Raw genomic sequence first — 8,167 nt, forward strand, 5'->3', positions numbered from 1 at the left:
TATACGTGCCCGCGAGGATGCTTCATCGCCAGATGTTATTACGGGTACTTTCACTCTCTTTGATACTAATGTGATTGCTTTGATTGACCCTGGTTCCACTCATTCTTATATATGCGAAACCTTAGCATCCAGTAAGACTTTACCTATTGAGTCTACTGAGTTCGTAATTCGGGTGTCAAATCCTTTGGGTCGTTACGTCTTTGGTCGACAAAGTGTGTAAGAAATGCCCCTAGTAATTGAGGTTCTGTTTCCGGCGGACTTGATGCTTTTTCCGTTTGATGAATTTGATGTTATTCTTGGGTTGGATTGGTTGACCGTGCATGATGCGGTTGTGAATTGCAAAAGCAAGACTATTGATTTGAGATGCGCAAATAACGAGATGATCCGAGTTGAGTCTACGGACTTGAAGGGGTTGCCAGCTGTAATATCATCAATGTTGGCCCAGAAATATGTAAGAAAAGGGTGCGAAGCATACCTTGCGTATGTACTTGATGATAAGGAGTTAGAAATAAAACCCAAATCTGTGTCGGTGGTTTGTGAATACCCGGATGTTTTTCCTGAAGAATTGCCGGGTTTGCCACCTGTTCGGGAGATAGAGTTTGGTATTGAGCTTGTACACAGGACCACACCGATTTCGATAGCTCCGTGTCGTATGGCACCAACGGAATTAAAGGAGTTGAAAGCTCGGTTGCAAGAGTTGGTGGATAGAGGTTTTGCTCGCTTGAGTTTTTCACCTTGGGGTGCACCAGTGTTGTTTGTGAAAAAGAAGGACGGAACCATGAGGTTGTGGATCGACTATCGTCAGCTTAATAAAGTGACAATAAAGAACAAATATCCGTTACCGCGTATCGATGATTTGTTCGATCAACTGAAGGACCTCGGTGTTCTCAAAAATAGATTTGAGATCGGGCTATTATCGATTCTTGAATCCGAGATTCGGACATACCCAAAACTGCCTTCAGAACGAGATATGGTCACTACGAGTTCATAGTGATGTCGTTTAGGCTCACTAATGCCCCTGCGGTATTTATGGATTTGATGAATCGGATCTTCAGATCATATTTGGATCGGTTCGTAGTTGTGTTCATTGACGACATCTTGGTCTATTCAAGAGATGAGACCGAACATGCGAACCTTTGGAGATTAGTGTTGCAAATTTTACGGGATAAGCGGTTATATGCTAAGTTCACAAGTGTGAGTTACGGTTAAGAGGGTTAGCTTCTTGGGTCATGTGGTATCTGCATCGGGTATTCGAGTTGACCGAGCAAAATTTCAGCCATACTTAATGAAACCTCCAAGAAATATTCTTGAGGTTCGAGCTTTTCGGGACTTGCTTACACTACCGATAGTTTGTAAAAGGATTCTCGATGATAGCCACACCCATGACGGCTGCTTGAAAGATGTCAAGTTTGAATGGACGGAAAAGTGTCGAAAAAGTTTCGACCAATTGAAAACTCATTTGACTGAAGCTCGATACTAGTACTGACCGAATCGGCAAAGAGTTTGTCATCTATAGTGGCGCCTCCTACTTGGGTTAGGTTGCGTATTGATGCAAGAAGGTCGAGTTGTGGCCTATCGTCGAGACAATTAAAGCCACATGAGAAAAATTATCCGACCCATGATCTCGAATTGGTCGCCATCGTATTCGCCTTAAAGATATGGCGACATTACTTATATAGTGAGAAGTGCCATGTGTATTCGGATCACAAAAGTCTCAAATATTTGATGACCCAAAGAGACTTAAATCTGCGACAAAGACGTTGGCTCGAGTTGTTAAAAGATTATTAGCTTGTCATTGATTATCACCCGAAAGGCTAATGTGGTTGCGGGCGCCTTAAGCCGAAAATCACTTGTTTGCTTTTACGAGCTATGAATGTATACTTGTCCATTCTGCCCGACAATGTGTTAGTAGCGAATTAAAGGCCAAACCATTGTTGACTCATCAAATTCGTGAAGCTCGGAAAGTTGATGAGGAGTTGCTTGCAAAACGGGTTGAGTGTGTTACGAACAAGGAATCGGAGTTTCAAATTGATGATGACGATTGTTTGAGGTTCAAGTCATTTGTGTGTTCCAAAGAATTGAAACTTATTTCAATAATTCGAGCGAAGCCCATTGTAGCCGAATGGCAATCCACCCGGAGTACGAAGATGTACAACGATTTGAAGCGTCGATTTTGGTGGCATGGTATGAAACGAGACATCTCAGACTTTGTTTGAGATGTTTAATATGTCAACAAGTGAAAGCGGAACATCAAGTGCCTTGAGGTTACTTGACCGATCACGATACCCGAGTGGAAATGGGATCGAATCACAATGGACTTTGTGTCCGGACCGCCATTGTCGACAAGTAAGAAGGATGCGATTTGGGTTGTCATTGATAGATTGACTAAGTTGGCTCACTTTATCCCTGTATGTCGGATTTTTCATTGGATAAACTAGCTGAATTGTATGTTTCTCAGATTGTGAGATTACACGGGTACCGATTTACATTGTGTCGGATAGAGATCCGAGGTTCACCTCGCGATTTTGGAAGAAATTGCAAGAAGCTTTGGGTACCAAGTTGCATTTCAAAGACCGCCTTTCACCCCAAACCGATGGTCAATCCAAGCGGATAATTCGGATACTTGAGGATATGTTGAGATGTTGCATCCTCGAGTTCGATGGTTCATGGGAGCGGTACCTACCTTTGATTGAATTAAGCTTACAACAATAGTTTTCAATCAAGTATTAAGATGGCGCCTTACGAGGCTTTGTGCGGCGTAAATGCCGTACACCATTGTTTTGGACCGAGCTCGGTGAAAACAAAATTTTCGAGTGGATTTGATTAAAGATGCTGAGCGAAGGTAAAGGTAATCCGTGAAAGTCTAAAGGCGACCACGATCGTCGAGAAATCGTGCGTGGATTTGAAGCGAAAGGACATTGAGTATCGGGTTGGAGATAAAGTGTTTCTTAAAGTTTCGCCGTGGAAAAAGATACTCAGATTCGACCATAAGGGCAAGTTGAGCCGAGATTCATTGGGCCGTCTGAAAACTCCGAACGAGTTGGCCCGATTCGCGTGTCGTTTGATTTTGCCCCGAACTCGAAAAGATTCTAGCGTCTTCCATGTTTCAATGCTTGACGCTATAGATCTGATCCGTCGCACGTAATTAGTCCATCGAGGTTGAAATTCAAGCCGATATGAGTTATGAAGAAGAGCCGATTCGTATCCTAGCTCGTGAAGTGAAAGAGTTGCGAAACAAAAGGGTTCCGCTAGTGAAAGTGTTATGGCTCAAACACGGGATAGAAGAAGCTACTTGGGAACCCGAGAACTCTATGAAAAGCGATATCCAAACCTATTTACGGTAAGATTTTGGGGACGAAAATTTCTAAAGTGGGGAGAGTTGTGACGACTTTAAAACGACCCTAGTCGAAATGTGGTTTCGGGACCACAAAACCGAGGCATAAAAATAATTTAATATTTATTTTATTGCCTATAATGTGTGTTAATCCATGTGTGACATTTTTATGCTTTGATTTAGAGTTATAAATGTGAATTTCACTAGAAAGGACCTAGTAGTAAACTTTGAAAGTTTGATGGGGAAATGTGTGATGACTAATTAAATCATGCATGCAAAACAATGGACTTGCATGTCAAATTCCCCCAATAGCTAGTGGCGGCCATGACAAGGAATTATGGGCAAAAATCATGTCATGAAACATGTTTGGTAAGTGGGTTATGTTGGAATAAATAAAATAAGGAGTATGGAATAAAAAAAAATGTGTGTGTGTGAAGGCTTCTCCTCCCCATTGCCGTGTAGGTAGGAAAGAAAACAAAAATTTTGTTCATCCATTTTCACTCTCTTTTGGCCAAAATACTAAGGATAAGGAGGAGTTTTGCTTCATACTTGGTTTGGAAGAGGATTAGGAAGAGGTTGGCTATACTTGCATCAAGATTAAGGTATGTTTGAGGTTGTGCCATGAGATTCATGCATGTTTTTAGTTGCTAGCTTGATGTTCTTGTTAGCCCATGGTTCAAATCTTTGTTATGCCATGGGAATGAATTTGACCAAAGTGAATATGGTGTTAATGCCATTGCATGCTAAATATCAAGCTTGATAATGATACATGTGATGGAGGATTGAGGATTCTTAGATTTTCTTTTAGCATTTTTTTTGAATGAGATACTAAGTTCTTTGTTTTACCATGACCAAATTGAAATGGTATGGTGTTGTGGTATTCGGCCATGTTATATCCATAAGTATGATTCATGCATGTTGCATGGTAAGTAAGATTTAAGCTTTGGATATGTGTATATATTTGGATATAAGCCACTTGAGAATTGGCTCTAGCATATATATATGTATATATGTTACATTACGATGTATTGGTATGACATATATGCTATTTCAAGGTGTATATTTGCTTGTGATGATGCTTGATTATGAAGTAAATGAGAGATGTGCAATGAGTTATGATATGTAATGCGTTAGTAGTAAAATGTATGCTGTTTTGTGTGGTATTAAGTGTATAATTGGCCTCAAATTGGACATGTATATTCGGCCACATGAGGGAAATTGGTGTGCATGCATTCGGTTAGAGGCAAGCATATTGATGCCTATTCTTGGCTTAGAAAATTCGCTAAGAGGAATATTAACTAATGTGTTGAGTTTGATTCATGATTTCGTACATATCGACTTTGATGCCTAATGAGTATATATATTGGCTAAGTATCTTGAATTCCTCTTTCGATGCTCACATGATAAAACCAATTTATTTGTTAAATTAAGCTCAAGAGCAAAGGGAGCTAAATCCGATAAGGGAAGGAAAAGTCGTGGAATAGCCGTCGAAATCGTTCGACCACGTCCGAGGTAAGTTCTTGAGCAATAGAGCTTAAATTACGAATTGATTAGATCATGTTTAAAGTAAATTAAAATCATGCTCTTTGTGTGTGGCTATTGAGCCGAAATTACAAATGTGATAAGTGACTTGTGTTTGAATTTTGCTAATGAAAATGAAATGTGAATGTGTTATGGTTTATTGATAAATGTACATGGTTATTGAATGATATCCGGGCTAAGTCCCGAAGGCTTTGTGCTAAGTGACTAAATCCGGACTAAGATCCAACGGCATACGTGCGAGTTACTAAATCCGGACTAAGATCCGAAGGCTTTCGAGCAAGCTACTAAATCCGGGTTGAGTCCCGAAGGCATTCGTGCGAAGTTCTTATGAAGGGCTATGTCCCAAGGCATTTGAATGTGTAGCCATATCCGGTTAAACTCCAAAGATACGTGATTCAAGAATGAATGAACCTGCTGTAAAATTTCAGCTAATACGCTTGAAAATTCCAGCAACGAGGTATGTTCGTATGTGCTTTGGAATAGTTGATTCCTTGAATAATATTCGCTCAATCGAGAAATGAGCTTTGGCATTTGGCTAAGATGAACCCTTATGTATGAATATAGGGGTTGGAATGTGAAATAAGTATGATATTGAGAATTTGTGCATATGAAATTATCCGTTAGCTATATGAATGTTATGCTTTTGTTGTGCTGGAATCCCTTGCTCTAACTTACTAAGCATAAATTGCTTACTCCGTTTCTCTGTTTCTCTATTTCTCTATCTATAGATTTTGGCTCGTCAGCTATCGGACTCGGGATTTCTGGAAGTCGAAGTCTCCCACACTATCAAAGTCCCTTTCGGTATATATTTTGGTTGGATTTTGAAATGGCATGTATAGGACTACCCTTTTGTTGCGTTTTAAGTACTTTTGTGATGTATGTGTGTACGACCATGCGAAAATGGCTCGTAAAAGTGGAGTATGGCATTAGACCATTTGTACTTATGTATATATGTATGGTTTTATGATGTGACTACGGACTGAATGGAAGTGTGAGCAAATGATCAGCCATTGGAATGGCTAAAAATGATTATATGTGGACCTATGTATGACAAAACTTTAGTTGGTCCATAGAAACCACGAAATAGGTAAGGTTTACCTGAAAAACAGATGCTGACAGCAGCAGTGGTGTGGATTTGAAAAATCACTAAAAATTGTAGGAATGGAATTAAATAGTGAATAAATTATGTAAATGAACCTTGATGAATCTACTTTCATATGGAAGAAACAAAACGGTCATATGAATTATATTTTAAGAGATATTAAAGTTCTTGTGAAACAGGGCTAGAACGGTTTCTGGATCCCCTGTTCCGACTTTAGAAATTCATTTTAAATTAACCAGAGATAATTATGAGTCATTCCATATATGTATAGATTCCTCTATGAGTCTAGTTTCTATATAAATAAGCAGCATCAGCATTGAAGCCCTGTATAGGGAGATATCCAATTCGTAATGCACAAAGGTCAGTGTAGTCGATCCCTGCAACAGGGGAGACTTTAACTAATAAAATTTACTAATTGGCCCAACCAAAAATTCTAGAAAAAAATATGTTGATGGAATTATGAGTCTAGTTTCAGGAAAAAATTACAAAACTTATTTTCAAGCTTTAAAACTCAAGATATGATATTTGAAGCGACAGTGATGCAGTAACCAGCTAGTCTGGAAAATTTTTATGGACTGTGAAAACAATTTAGCTGAGTTTGTGTGCACCTTGTGTTCGACTCCGGTAACGGGCTCGGGTACGGGGTGTTACACTAACCCTTCCTTATCGTGAATGACAATTGCGTTGAGTTGGTCCCTTGGGATAGATTCAGTGTTGCTTGCTAGGCTACCTTGTGGTTGTTTAGAAATTAACTTGGCGAGCTGTCCAATCTGAGTTTCGAGCCATTGGATTAATGCTTTTTGATTTTTGAGTGCCGTCTCGGTATTCTAAAAACGAGTCTCTAACATCGAGATGAATTTGGTTAGAATTTCCTCAAGGTTCGGTTTTTTCTCCTGCTGGTATGGTGGTTGCAAAAAGCCTGGAGGGGGTGGTGGTTTCTGATTTCCTTGGCCTCCCCATAAAAATTTTGGGTGATTCCTCCAACTTGGATTGTAAGTATTACTATAAGGATTGTTTTGAGATCGAGGATTATTACCCATGTAATTTAACTGCTCGTTCTCCATGTTGTGGCCATAAGGTGGGTATTCTGAATAGCTCGATCCGCCTCCATTTGCTTCGCACTGCATTACTGGGTGAACCTTTGAAGAACTAAGAAAACCATTAATTTTCTTATTCAAGAGGTCTACCTGATTAGAGAGCATGGTGACCGAATCGATGTTATAAACGACGGCTCTTTTACTTGGCTTTGTCCTCATAACTTGCCACTGATAGTTATTCAGTGACATCTCCTCTATAAACTCGTAAGCATCTTCAGGTGTTTTATTATTGATGGTTTCGCCAGCAGCTGCGTCAACCATTTGTCGAGTCAAAGGATTTAGGCCATTATGAAAAGTTTGAACCTGTAGCCAGAGTGGTAACCCATGGTGAGGGCATCTTCACAAAAGGTCCTTATATCTCTCCCATGCATCGTAGAATGTTTCTAAATCTATCTGCACAAAAGAAAAGTTATCATTACGTAGTTTAGCCATTTTAGCCGGCGAAAAATATTTTAGTAAAAACTTTTTGGTCATTTGTTCCCAAGTAGTGATTGACCCCCTTGGTAATGAATTCAACCACTATTTAGCTTTGTTTCTCAAAGAAAAAAGGAATAGCCGAAGGCGAATAATGTCATTAGAAATGCCATTAATTTTAAATGTATCACATAGTTCTAAAAAGTTTGCTAACTGAGCGTTGGTATCTTCGTCCTGCAAACCATCAAACTGAACAAATTGTTGTATCATTTGAATTGTGTTAGGTTTCAGTTCAAAAGTATTTGCAGCTACAGTAGGTCTAACTATGCTCGATTCAGGTCCTGTTAAAGAAGGTTTAGCATAATCATACATAGTGCGCGGAGTAGGATTCTGATTTGCTAGATTAACAACAATCGTAGGAGGTATCAAGTTTTCTTGATTCTCAGCCATCTCCTTGGTTGTGGTTTGAATATCGTCCTCTTGCTCGCTCTCTGTGTATCTTAAGCTTTGCCATATTTCTCTTTGGTTTCTACGAACTATGTGATCGATCTTACTGTCAAAAAGTAATGGTCCTGACGGGTTTCTTCTAGTCACAAACTATAAGAACCTGCCAAAAAAAGGGAAAAAGAAGAATTAGTAATAAAAATTAGAATAAAATTTAAATTGCAGTAAAAGTAA

The 8,167-nt window shown here is 39.4% G+C and overlaps 1 non-coding gene across 1 annotated transcript; it reads left to right on the top strand.

Moving 5' to 3' along the window:
• Positions 1-7,394: 7,394 nt before the first annotated feature.
• On the top strand, positions 7,395-7,501 carry LOC128281141 (small nucleolar RNA R71). Its single transcript, XR_008271353.1, has one exon. It is a non-coding gene; the product is annotated as a small nucleolar RNA R71 (small nucleolar RNA).
• Positions 7,502-8,167: the final 666 nt, after the last annotated feature.

The sequence above is a fragment of the Gossypium arboreum genome, chromosome 9, assembly GCF_025698485.1.
Source record: "Gossypium arboreum isolate Shixiya-1 chromosome 9, ASM2569848v2, whole genome shotgun sequence".
NCBI lineage: Eukaryota > Viridiplantae > Streptophyta > Magnoliopsida > Malvales > Malvaceae > Gossypium > Gossypium arboreum.